The 14,316-nt window shown below is 42.3% G+C and overlaps 1 long non-coding RNA gene across 1 annotated transcript; it reads left to right on the forward strand.

Annotated features, from left to right (window-relative positions):
• Nucleotides 1-8,260: 8,260 nt before the first annotated feature.
• LOC114111737 (uncharacterized) lies at nucleotides 8,261-13,713 on the forward strand. The gene is made up of 4 exons (XR_009598956.1): nucleotides 8,261-8,394; nucleotides 10,753-10,823; nucleotides 12,302-12,412; nucleotides 13,621-13,713. It is a non-coding gene; the product is annotated as an uncharacterized LOC114111737 (long non-coding RNA).
• The last annotated feature ends 603 nt before the right edge of the window (nucleotides 13,714-14,316 follow it).

A 14,316-nucleotide genomic window follows, 5' to 3' on the forward strand; every position in this document is an offset into this window, starting at 1 on the left:
TAGGAACAAGATGATTGACAGCTAGACCGGAAGCTGTAACTGTTCACGACATCTAAAGACAGCTTTCCAGCCTCTTATGCTTCAGAGGGCAGCGGATGGTAGTGCTTCCAAGGAGAGGCCATTCCCACGGTCCTGGGGAGAGCACGCAGATCAGCTATCCAGGGTGCTCGAGGTGTTTATAATCTGAAACATCAACCATCCTCTAGATACAGAATATTCCAGGGGTTGGGGCAAAGCAAGCAGATTTGGTCCAAGAGCTGGGAAAGGAATATTAGACCTCAGTGATATTTAACAGAATCAATGTTTTAGCTCCTATATAGACACGACCTCCAAGTGGGCTACAGCTGGCCAAAGTCAAAGGCACCGATCATCAATGTTTCCATGGGTTAGTTGGTAGTAACAGAGGTCAAGGGCAATATTCAAGTTTTCCCACGTGTATAGCAGAGTGTATGCTGTTGGACTTTGGACTCTGGTCTTCACAGGTGGTCTAGAAATGCTGGACTGGATGAGTGGATTAAAAAAATAGGCAACTGAGCACTAATTAAGATGGGGAATCTCTTAGGTAATATTGAAAGGAAGACCTGGCATAAATATGTCAAAAATTTGAAGTACACACATATGGATTTATGTATATTCATATACACATAATATACATATATATGTATGACTTGTGTATTTGTGATGCCAATATTAATATGGAAAAACCAAATCATCACATCAAATGCAACAGATACAATCATGAGGAAGCTATAAACAGATTTATATTACCGGAAATAACACTTCTGATGAAATGCACACATTACTTGGAAGATGTGTTACTAATTTTGACATTGACAAAAAAAAAACCCCAGAACTTTTACTGTCTTTAATCCACTAAAGAAATTGAGTTGAATGTTTGATAAATTTTCAGGGTTGCTGCTGCTGCTGCTAAGTTGCTTCAGTCGTGTCCGACTCTGTGCAACCCCATAGAAGGTCTCCCACCAGGCTCCCCCGTCCCTGGGATTCTCCAGGTAAGTACACTGGAGTGGGTTGCCATTTCCTTCTCCAATGCATGAAAGTGAAAAGTGAAAGTGAAGTCACCCAGTTGAGCCCAACTCTTGGCTCCTCCATGAACTACAGCCTACCAGACTCCTCCATCCATGGGATTTTCCAGGCAAGAGTACTGGAGTGGGGTGCCATTTCAGGGCTAGAAGATTGAGTTAGAAATTTTCTAAGGAGAAATACCACTAAACTGACAGAAAGTCACCCACAGACACATGATCGTGACTTCATATCAAAGTATTTTCATTTCTAATTTCATCCTCAATCTTTTAGACAGAATTAAAGACTTTCACTTTTCACTTTCATGCATTGGAGAAGGAAATGGCAACCCACTCCAGTGTTCTTGCCTGGAGAATCCCAGGGATGGGTGAGCCTGGTGGGCTGCCATCTATGGGGTTGCACAGAGTCGGACACAGCTGAAGTGACTTAGCAGCAAAGACTTCCAACAGGTTTTGTTAAGTCCTATATACCCAGAGAAAACATTAATTCCAAAATGTACATGTACTGCAATACACAGCAGCAGTATTTCTAATAGACATGGACATGGAAGCAACATGAATATCCCCCAACAGAGGAATGGATAAAGATATACTTGTTGTTTTTGTTTACCCACTAACTTGTGTCTGACTCTTGGCCACCCCACGGACTATACCTCTCCAGGCTTCTCTGTTCATGGGATTTCCCAGGCAAGAATCCGGGACGTACACAATGGAATACAATGCAGCCACGTGCAGAGATGTGGATGGACCTACCGAGTGTCATAGAGTGGGACGTATGTCCGAAAGTGAAACACAAATTCAGTATCTAACTTATGTGTATGGAATCTATTAACAGAAAAGGGGTACAGACGAGCCTAGTTCCAGGGCAGAAGCAGAGACACAGGCAGAGAGCACAAACGTAGGGATACCAAGGGGGAGACGGGGGTTGAGAGGACGTGGGAGACTGGGCCTCACATATGTAAACACTGCTGATACTCTGAATAAAGTAGGTAACTAAAGAGACCCTACAGTCAGCGCAGGGAGCTCTGACTGTGATCGGAATGGGAAGGAATTCCAGAGAAGAGGGGATATATGTGTATGTAGAGTTCACTGACCTTGCTGTAAGGCAGAACTAACACAATACTGTAAAACAGATACACGCCAACAAAAATTTCACACTTCTACATACACATGCATGCCGTGTCATAAATAGACCAACATACCAACATACGGAAGACCAGCCTTTGCTTTACACATACATGGGAATCACCATGAAGAGAATTATACTTTGGTTCAAGGAGCAGTATTTGTAGAGACTGTGTTAATTTATCAGTTCAGTTCAGTCGCTCAGTTGTGTCCAACTCTGCGACCCCATGGGCCGCAGCATCCAGGCCTACCTGTCCATCACCAACTCCCGGAGTCCACACAAACCCATGTCCATTGAGTCATTGATGCCATCCAGCCATCTCATCCTCTGTCACCCTCTTCTCCTCCTGCCCTCAATCTTTCCCACCATCAGGGTCTTTTCCAGTGAGTCAGCTCTTCACATAAGGTGGCCAAAGTATTGGAGTTTCAGCTTCAGCATCAGTCCTTCCAATGAATATTCAGGACTGATTTCCTTTAGGATGGACTGGTTGGATCTCCTTGCAGTCCAAGGGACTCTCAAGAGTCTTCTCCAACACCACAGTTCAAAAGCACCAATTCTTTGGCGCTCAGCTTTCTGTATAGTCCAACTCTCATATCCACACATGACCACTGGAAAAACAAAGGCTTTGACTGGATGAATATTTGCTAGCAAAGTAATGCGTCTTGTTTTTTTAAAATGCTGTCAGGTAGGTCATAGCTTTTCTTCCAAGGAGAAAGCATCTTTTAATTTCATGGTTCCAGTCACCATCTGCAGTGATTTTGGAGCCCAAAATAATGTCTGTCACTGTTTCCATTGTTTCTCCATCTATTTGCCATGAAGTGATGGGACCAGATGCCATGATCTTAGTTTTCTGAATGTTGAGCTTTAAGTCAACTTTTTCACTCTTATCTTTCACTTTCATCAAGAGGCTCCTTAGTTCTTCTTTGCTTTCTGCCATAAGGGTGGTGTCATCTGCATATCTGAGGTTATTGATATTTCTCCCTGCAATCTTGATTCCAGCTTGTACTTCATTCAGCCCAGCATTTCGCTTGATGTACTTTGCATATAAGTTAAATAGGCAGAGTGACAATATACAACGTTTCAGTACTCCTTTCCCAATGTGGAACCAGTCTGTGTTTCCATATCCATTTCTAACTGTTGCTTGTTGCCCTGCATACAGATTTCTCAGGAGGCAAGTAGGGTGGTCTGGTAGTTCCATCTAGTGAATAATTTTAGACAGTTTCTTGTGTTCGAGATATTCAAAGGCTTTGGTGTCGTCAAAAAAGCAGAGGTGTTAATTCATAGAGATCTAATTTATAAGTTCAGTGTTTTATATTTTCCGTTCTGACAGTGTCATAGCTGCTATTACATTGTATTTATTTCTAAATGTTTGAACACCACAATTAACAAACCAGTTAATGGATTTTGTACATATCAATTGTTTCATAACTGCCTTAAATATTATGCCTTATTGCCAGGGTCCAGCCCCGGTGGATACAGGGAATTTGAAGGGTGGATGGCGTTGGCGTGGAAAGACTTATTTATTTATTGATATAAGATTAGATTAAGAAACAATAGTGTAGTAGGAGAATTAAGTGAAGGAAGAGGGCTGAATATCTTGGGTTACACGGAAGACCAATAAAATTCCAGACAAGGAATCTGCACCATCTATGTTGGGCCACCGGCCCTAGCTTGAATATCTAAGGGTGCCTCGCCTTAGGCTCCCTTTTGCCCGGGTCTTAACAGCCAGGGCAAGTAAGTAGACTTGGCAGGTCTCCGTGCCCCAGATGGAACTTCAGCCTGAAATTAAAGTAAAGAGCAGAGGGAGGAAAAGGGAGAGAAGAAGAGAGAGAGAGACACGGGGGGAGCCAGACTCCCAAGAAACCAGGCCGAAAGACTCGTCCGAGAAACTGGGTCCAATCCTTTATTGTTCAGAAGGCCTTTTATACTTTTGATAAAACATGGAGATCAATGGCTAACACAAAATTATGTAGTGTTCGTAGCCCAGACTCTTTCTGTATATCATTTTGTATACAAAAGGTCTCAGGTGATTTACATTATCTTCTGGCCAAGAGGCTTGTTAACACTTTTTGGCTCTCTTCCTTAATGAATGTTAATTTCATTTCCCCTGAAGTGTTTTTCTTTAATCTGCATCCCCTTAAAGCATTAAAGTTACATCTCTATAGAACAGAGGTGCAGTGGGTTATAACAAAGAAGGTACTTAAAGATCTAATGTTGCTAATACAAGGCCTACTACTTGCTTTTCTATATACCAACTATATCTAAAAATAAAGGATATGAAGATTTGGCAGCAAGCACTGACTCAACAAATGAAACCTTTAATCAGTCCTATTTAAAGATTTTGACTCCTCGGAAGCCCCTACATTCCTAGGATGTTTTAAGCTTCCTGTGCCTCCTGCGGTCAGGAGCCTCAAACAATCACACGCGCAGCTGTATGAGTCCTGCAGGCAGGCTAGAAAGCCATCAGAGGGGTATTTGGATTGAAACACTCTTTCAAATGCAGAAGACTAAAGCCCTGAATTGACTTTTCCCAGAGAGTGTCAGAAGAGTGGAAAAGCAGAGCACAAAACCCGGCAGATTTTTGTTGGGGTACATGCTTAGGAATTTCCAGAGGGGCCCCTGAAGTCTGAGCACGCCTTGCATATGTCAGCTTCCTTCCTCATGACTTTGTCACGGGCGGGATTCCTCACACTGGCTTCCGGCACCTTATGAAAGCGAATGCACGTCTAAGGACTTCTTTGCTGATTCAGTGTTTAGAGCTTTGCCTTCTAATCTCTGATTTTCTAGCTATTATCTCACACGCCTTGTGGCCACAAAACCATAAGTAAAACAGAAGCATTATGGTAACAAATTCGATAAAAATCTAAAACAGTCTATATCAGAAAAAAAATCTATTAAAAACCAGTGAATGCATTTGTAGAATTTTGATCATGTAACCAACCAAGGCCACTGTTCAAAACACATTAGGATTTATATTCTTAAGTCAAATATTGTATTCTCACAAATTCAGACTTAACCCACTCTTCCAACTATTTACAGAGCATCATGCAAAACCTTCTCTAGGGGATATCCCCTCACTGTAAAAGAGGAACCTTACACACTCTAACTTTCCACCTTCCTCTGGTCTCATCCTACAACTTCTAAAGAGCAGTTGTTTTGGCAATTGTTTATTAGCTTGTATTAATATGTATCTGAAGCCTTTCACAGGAAGACTGTTCTCTGGATGACGTACTGAGCCTTTCTGCTTCCTGCTGAATTCTGAAGCTTAGGCTCTTGTTGGCACTAAATCTGTATTTACTGAATTCAGGCCAAAGTGTGCACATGAAGAACCTTACAGAGCGCACATTCTTTACGATGCATATTGAGGCAGAAGTTTAGCGGACATTGTGTGGAACTTACTTTCTAGTATTTTACTGCCAGATAAAGGAGAGAGCAAGGCACACTGCAGAGAAAGTAACTTTTCTCTCCTGCGGTGCACACATCTTGAGAAACACTAGCCTGGAGTTTTCCACTGTTGGTACTGTGTCTCGTTTCCAACATGACATCATCTAACACTCACCAATTATTAGGCGTGGAGAGGTAGAAAAATGCAACTCCTATTCATTTGATAGTGAAACGGTTTGATTAAGGACTATGTCCAGGTGCTGACGGACTGAAATACCTAGAATGGAATTAGGTGTCCAGCTTTCAGTTAAGCTATAACGCACGATGAAAAGGAAGCAGACACTGACCCATAAAAAGCAGTCCTGGAACACAGAAGCAAAGGTGCCCAGTGGTGAAACACAATGGAGCCTTTCTCCATGGAAACTGCCTTCTCTGACATTTCTAGGAAATCTCCTTCTGTCCACATCAACCTGCAAACCCAAAAGTTTCCGCAATGGTTAGGAAGGTCATGGATGTTTCAGACAAATGGGGCACCCTTGGGAACTATGAGAAATGTCCAATGTAGGTCCACTGAACCTTGGTCATGAATCCTTGAGGGAAATGGGTATCTTTGGTGGCCAAGGTCAAAAGTTACCTTGCAGTGTTTGGATAGGAGTTGTGCAATCTAAGAAAGAAAAACAAGGATCACAGAGAAAAGAGGACAGTAAGGGGCATTAAATCTTCTAGGAAAGAGAGGCTTCATAGTCACAGAAGCTTGAACAAACTAGAGAAAGAAACACCAGGAGACATTTCAAGCAGGGATTGTCATTATTTTGGAGGAGGGGTTACAACAGTACTGTTTGAGTAAGAGACAATTCTGTTTTATTTACCAGTTTGTTACCTACATTTTGGGCAATACTGATGAACAGAGAATTTAGAATAAAGACTCCATGACTTCCTTCAGTTAGAAATAACAGAACTGTCCCAACGTGTTGGAAGCATCCCTTAGAGTAACTATGGTTACTCTCCCCTTGATTGGCAGTCAGAAAGGGCTTCGTGAGATGCAATGGGCCTAGGACACATTCCCTGGAGACACGTGTGGGTTAAGAATCCAAAAGGAAAGCCTGAGGATGTTGGAGGTGTGTAAGGAGAGATGTAAGGGTTTCGTCGGGAGGATAAGGTGTGTTGGCTGGGTTCTCATTCCGGCCTGAAATTTTCTGCATCAGGATGGCCCTGGTGGACCAGTGGTTCAGACTCTGCCCTTGCAGTGTAGGGGGCACATCTTCCATCCTTGGTTGTGGAACTAAGTTCCTAAGTTGAAAGGAAATATAAAGAAGAGAGTCTTTGGCTGTTTCACTGACCTTGACAATAACTAGATGTACAGAGTTAGGAAATGGGTTTCTTTTTTTTTTTTCCTTCAAAATTCTAGAAATTATAAGAACTACTGTCTTACTTTCTTGTTTGCCTGGGAAACAACTGCGTCAGTGAATAAATGAAATATCACAGATTTGATGGATAAAGGGCATCTGGAAAGGGGGAGGTGGAGATGAACTGCTGACCTGCCTTCTTTGCCCGAGGTGAAGGGACACAGAAAGCATGCTTCTCTTACCTATAAGGAGGACAGAGCCCGCCGTGGGGCGACAGGAGGTGATGAACGCTTTGAGCAATGATCCTCACCTCAGAGAAATGGGAGGTTTTCCAAGGTTCTCTTGGAAATTATTCTACTATGTGAACCCGCACTCTCAATTTTACTTCTGGAAAATAAAATATCATTCATCTCGTCAATGTTAGAAAAAAAATACAGGAGTGGGGGATGTGTGTCCTGCACAGTTTATCCCATTTTTGGATCTCACGATAGAATGGAAAATAAATCTTCCTGACCTGAAATGTTGGATGTGGACTGTGATTTCTCACTCACTCTTAAAGGTCAAATGCCCAGATTCACTTAAGCATCTCCTAAAACAATCCTCATCATTCAACGATGAAATGTGGTAAAAGTTCATCCCTGCAAAGCATGATATTGAAGATGACTTCTGGATAACATTTTTCTTAAAAGGGACAAGCACTGGTTCATGACGCGTCACACCAACATAAAGATGCTATAAAAAGGGGCACAGTTCTCATCCTCTCCAGCTGGGACACCCTCAGCCCCGACAGAAGAAAGTCCACGAGAGACAGGATGAAGGCTCTGTTCCTGACTCTTCTCCTTTGTCTGGTTTGTGGGGCCCAAGAAGAGGAAGCTGAGCAAAGTGCCTTAGAGGTATCAGGGATGGTGTGATCTGGGAGGAGGTCTTGGGTGTGTGTGTGTGTGTATGTGTGTCCCTTTGGTGGTTTTGTTATGTGGATCCATAAGCAGCCCGTCTCCCTCCAACTCAATACAGCTCTATTCACTGGCTCTAAACCTGCTCTGTTTCATGTTTGTATCGTCTCTGCTGTGTATTAATTGACTCATGCATTTTTTCCTTCTCTTGTAGCACAGAAAGACGATCAACCCAACAGCTGTTGGAGATCTTGCATTTGACATCAGAGCGTTGCTCTCTCAGAAATGTCTCCATTCCCTCTTTCACTCTGACTTCACTTTCTCCATTATTTTATAAATCCTGCTTTGTTCAAGGCAGTTTGATAACGTGTGCTGATTTGCACAAGGGGTGGGACACTCAGGTGGGTAATGTTGGGTGAAAGAACAAGACACAGATGGAAATTTCTAAGGGGAATTTGCTCTTAGCTTTCACGAAAATGGATCACTGTGTATCTTGCCTCCACCAACCCAGAGAAGATCGCTGAGAATGGGCCGTTCAGGATTAAGTTCCTTAAAATTGAGGCCGGTGATGCAAAGAACACAATCATCTTTGAATTTTGCATTAAGTAAGTAAAAATAACCCAGAAACAAAACAGCTGTAAACCCTGAGCCTGAGGGAGGGTGTGTCTTCCCCGTCTGCAGGGAGCTAGCTCTCTGGATGATGTTGAGACCAGGATGCCCTGAGCTGTGGGGCGGAGCAGAGTATCTGAGCTGGGTGGGTAGTGCCCCTGAGAGCCTCCAGGGAATGTCCTGGAGCCCACAGGACATTCCCTTCCTGCGGCATCTGTAAGAGACGGTTCTCACTGAGCCCAGAAGCTGAGGGCTGGGGGAGATCACACAGTGAGCTCTGCCTGCGGGGTGTCCTCACGGGAGATTTCATCACTGCCGAGTTTACTAAAGCCTCACAGCCCCAAGGACCACTCAGGGAATGTCCACGACACGGCACATTGTTTACTGAGAACATGCAGACTCAGGGATGTATATGGAGAAATAAAAACATGAAGGAAAAAACAGCTATGAAGTTTATGCTTTGAGACTTGGTTTATAGATATGTCAACATGTAAATGCTCATATATTATATATCGTACATGCCTATATTTAATAGCTTACATACCATCGACTGCAACCACACATACAGACACACAGTCACACACACACATACGCACACACAGATCCTGTCCCAGGAGATATACATGTCTGTTTTTACTAATTTTTTAAAGGAATATCCTATTGTCTTTCTCTTTGCCGTTCTTACAATTTTCGAGTTCTATGTTGTGAATTTTCATGTGGCTTTCATTCTGAAATCAACTTTACTGAAGTGTGTGTATGTGTAATAAATATGCACCCTTGTGGAGTCCACAGTTCAATGTGTTTTGACAGGCACACACCCTTTTCATGACCTCCATAGTCCAGGTATAAATTTCCTCCATCTCTGCCAAAATCTTCTCCTTGGTGTTACTTTCTGCCCCTTGAGACACAGGGGACGAGGGATCTACTTATTCTCTCCTCTTGTAGAACTTCAGACGACAAGATTATGAGCCCTGCCTCATTTCCTCAGCTTCTATCACTCAGCGTTATGATTTACAAATTGATCTCTGTGCCTGCCTATGCAGGGAGTCACAGTTTTCAAACCAAGTGAAAAGATATTCTTTGGATGGATTAAATTTTGTATCAGTTCAGTTCAGTTCAGTTCAGTTGCTCAGTCATGTCCGACTCTTTGGGACCCCATGAATCGCAGCATGCCAGGCCTCCCTGTACATCACCAACTCCTGGAGTTCACTCACATTTATATCCATCTTGCAGTGATTGGAAAATGGTTTCCTTCCCTTTCCTTTCCAGTTGTTTTGTGTTTTGAATAACTTTCATTCTCATAATGATTAATAACAGTGAAATTAATTCATTGCAGAGATTCTTTTTTCAAGGTGTCTGTATAAAAAGTAATCCAACACTTGCTGGGCTATTTCCTTTTAATATATGTTCTGTGTGCATGCTTCCTATATGCCATTTATACCGTTTTTCACACTTGACATTGTTGCACTCAGCTAAGTCATTTGTTATGTGGTTGACAATGGGTGGATGCGTACTAAATCTCTTCAGTCGTGTCCGACTCGTTGCGATATCATGGACTGTAGCCCATCAGGCTCCTCTGTCCATGGGATTCTCCAGGCAAGAATACCAGAGTGGGTTGCCATTTCCTCCTCCAGGGGTTCTTCCTGACCTTGGGATTAAACCCATGTCTTCTCCCTCTTCTGGCAGGTTCTCGACCAGTAAGCGCCACCAAATGTTATATATACCTACAGTTTCCTTATGACATACAAGCATTTCATATGTATGCGTGTGTCTGCTTGTTCGTGGGTATGTTGGATCGTGCATGCATATATACATGTTTCTTCAGTGGTTAACCCTCTTTTTGTGTTGTGCTGGAAGAAGAGTGTGTGCTTTGATAAAATTGACCATTTCTTTCTCTAATTTTTCTGATTTATTTTTCCTATCACATTATCTAATGAATCATCACCAGGTTTTGAAACCCACAACGTCTGTCGTGATGGCTACAGCTCTCTGTTTCCAGAAATATATATATATATATATATATTTATATATTTTTCCAATCTGTATTCTTTTCATTTCTTCCTAAAATTGTAGATTTCTCCATGGTTATCTGGCTTTTAATGTGACTTGCTTTGTACCTGCAGTTTATTTGGAACTACTCTTCAGATTTAATGTGTAGATAAACCATCCATGTCACTTGATCACTATACCGCCTTAGAGAATATATTTCTTCTCTTTCAAAGATTAATTTGCTCACAGGCACTGAAGTGACCCCCCACACTGAATCTCTGGGGAGAAATGAAGAAAGTCTTGATTGCATGTCAAATTTTTTTCATTTCTTTAATCAACCACTGTGGATATGTTTTGTTTTTAAGGCGTGATGGAAAATGGGAAAAAATACGCATCACGGGAAAGAAAGAAGATGACAACACTTATGTTTTCGAGTGTAAGTATGACTGTCTCACTGGTCAGAAACGTTTGGGTGGAAATCTCGGCACAACTTCCTTCAGTAACCCACATGCCTGAATTCTGGTGCTGCTGCTGCTGCTAAGTCACTTCAGTCGTGTCCGACTCTGTGCAACCCCTTAAATGGCAGCCCACCAGGCTCCCCCGTCCCTGGGATCCTCCAGGCAAGAACACTGGAGTGGGTTGCCATTTCCTTCTCTAATGCATGAAAGTGAAAAGTGAAGGTGAAGTCGCTCGGTCGTGTCTGATTCTTCATGACCCCATGGACTGGCGCCTACCAGGCTTCTCCACCCATGGGATTTCCAGGCAGAAGTACTGGAGTGGGGTGCCATTGCCTTTTCCACACCTGAATTCTACTAACAATTGAAGGGGTGAGCGGGCTGCAGTCCCTATGATTTCCATGCACGTCACTTTGTCATGGGACAAGGGTTCAAACACTCAGTTTGGATATCTCCTCCCAACTGTGAGTGTTACTAAGTGAGAATAATGTGTAGACCTGTATTTCATACGGTTCTCATAGAAAATTTACAATAGCCTTAGAAACTGACACTTTTGTTTTCAAGTATAAGTGTAAGTATCTTGAGTTTCTATCTTGAGTTTCCACGTCACTGTCATTCACTTCTTACAAACAATCTTAAAATATCTTAATCCATTCAAGGAATTTCAGACAAACTTGAACCCAAGGAAATCATCCTGAGTTCAATCAAAGAGGCAGCTTCTGTTCAAAGCAACGGGTATTGTGCCAAGATTTACATCTGTTAGTTCTTTGTGAAGGCCCTAAACATCATTTCTGATTTTACATGACTAAGGGTTACATAGTGAAATTTGCTCAGTCATATCTGACTGTTTGTGACTCCGTGGACTACACAGTCCATGGAATTCTCCAGGCCAGAATACTGGACTGGGTAGCCTTTCCCTTCTCCAGGGAAGGGGTACATGTTGCTGCTGCTGCTGCTAAGTCACTTCAGTCGTGTCCTACTCTGTGCGACCCCATAGACGGCAGCCCACCAGGCTCCCCCGTCCCTGGGATTCTCCAGGCAAGAACACTGGAGTGGGTTGCCATTTCCTCCTCCAGTGCGTGAAACTGAAAAGTGAAAGGGAAGTCGCTCAGTCATATCCAACTCTTAGCGACCTCATGGACTGCAGCCCACCAGGCTCCTCCGTCCATAGGATTTTCCAGGCAGGAGTACTGGAGTGGGGTGCCATTGCCTTCTCCAGAAGGGGTACGTATTTGACTACAATTGAACTGTATCAGGTCAATTGGACAAGAAGGTGGGAATAGAAAAGTCTTGCTGCTTTCTCTGGTGTCCTAACAACTGTAGCATTCACCAACCCATGGAGTGAACACAGATCAACACAGGATGCACCCTCGCTAATAATAATAATAATTTTGCCACAAAAAGGCTATTTGACAATATGTTAAGGCGTGGTTGTATATATCTATCCTTTCTTTCACAGATGAGGGTACCACAAAATTAATAGTTATATATGCATCAGGCAATGTTCTGGTAGTATGTGTTATCAACATTGATGAGGAAGGCAATGAAACAAAGCTGGCTGCAATATTGGGTAAGTGTGAATCCCCCATACGCACACAGACATGGTCATGTAACATTAACAATGTCAGCACTTTTATCCATAAGATCAGTATGTGCTGAGCACATCCTTTCCGTGGTCTGCAGAACCTGCCTATTCTGTTTCACTGAGGTCAGGGCACTGGAACATCATCTAAGAATAAAGAGTAGCTCCTAGGAGTGGGGAAGAGGAGATAGTCAGATATTTCTAAATAGTTTCCATCTGGTGGAACTAAAAAAAATTTAAAAACTGAGTTTGGCTAGAAATTTCTAGCAATTTTTTTCTTAAATTAAAAACTTTTTAAAAATTTTAAAAACATTTAAGTTCTTAAATTTAAAAAGAAATCTAATTAGAGGAAAACCAGAATATTGTGTTGGTTGTTAGTTTTTATTTAAAACTTCAATTAATTTCCATTCATGGATATAATGAGGCTACTCTCAATTTTTTTCATTTGATACCAGGTTCCCAATGCACTCTAAGCCTCAGAGCAGAAACTTTCATAATAAATCTTTGCCTTGTTCAATTTTCCAGTACATTGTTATTATTAGCACTGATAGCAGCCGGAATACCCACACAGAAGCCCTGAGAGGTGTGTGTACACGTTGGAATGAAATTTGTGTATTTCAAGAAAGTTACTGGGGAGAACATTGAGCTAATTAACAAATAGATCACCACCAATTACTACATGTGATGTGGTGAATGTGTCTCTCTCAGGACAGAACCTTGTTTCCTATATATTTGGATCAGAACAAGGCCTGAGAGGCAGTTACAGTTTCTGGGAAGTTGGTACAAAGGCAAGCAGGTTCCATACTCTGAGGTGTGGGCCCCAAATTCATGGAGCTCCTGTGAGTCTTTGGGTCCAAATTCATGGAGGTCCTGTGGGTCTTTGGGTCCAAATTCATGGAGCTCCTGCGGGTCTTTGGGTCCAAATTCATGGAGGTCCTGTGGGTCTTTGGGTCCAAATTCTTGTGGGTCTTTGGGGTCCTGCTGCTGATGCTGGCGGGGGGGTCTAGTTACGGAGCTGGATGGGGAATGACTCTTAAGACAGACAGCAGACATCTGAGTCAAGGGAAATGGTTACTGTTTTAGGCTTAATTTATAACAAGTCACGATCTGATTGTACACTCAACTTCTTGTTCTGTACTCAGAAATTTCCTGGGTTCTAAGGGGCAAAATTCTGCTTTGTGTGTGACATTTTTCAGTGAAAGTCAATATTGAAGCAGAAGTCTTGGAACTGTTCAAAAAGCTGATAGCAGTCAAAGGGATTGAAGAAAAAGATATTCTGAAGATCTTCGAAAGTGGTAATAGAATTAAACTTTTTCCTAAAGATATTGTTCACTTGATATGTAAATATATGACCAAGAAACACATCAATATAGATAACATTTCTATCTCCATACATAATGCTTTACATAATCACTTATTTTAAAAAAACCATCTTGGAATTATTTGGGTATGGCAGTTCAGTGGATGTTTCTTTCCTGTCTTTTTGATCTCCGCCCCCTCCAGATGACTGTCCTCCCTGTGGAGAAGGTGCTGCTGAGTGTAAGTGAAAATAGCCTCTGATTAACGTTCCATTAAATAAATCAATAAGGACACATTTGCAGGTAACAATTTTTGTCCCGATAACTGACATGGTATTGCTTGGGACATCTTTCTGTTACATTAGGTAATTTCTCTTCTCTTGAACCATATTAAATTTCAATGTTTTGGTTGATTAATGCTGAGCAGGTTTGGGGAGAGAGGCTTATCCTGCAGGAATCTTTCAGACCAGAGTCATCAGAGAGAAGCAGGAATCCCCACAAGTTGGTGGAAACTATCAGTGTTCCCATCAGTCCTGACCTCATGGTTGTTGACACCCTTCCCTCCTCCAGGGGAATGGGATTAAAGAGAGCTCA

This window comes from Ovis aries, chromosome Y, assembly GCF_016772045.2.
Source record: "Ovis aries strain OAR_USU_Benz2616 breed Rambouillet chromosome Y, ARS-UI_Ramb_v3.0, whole genome shotgun sequence".
Taxonomy (NCBI): domain Eukaryota; kingdom Metazoa; phylum Chordata; class Mammalia; order Artiodactyla; family Bovidae; genus Ovis; species Ovis aries.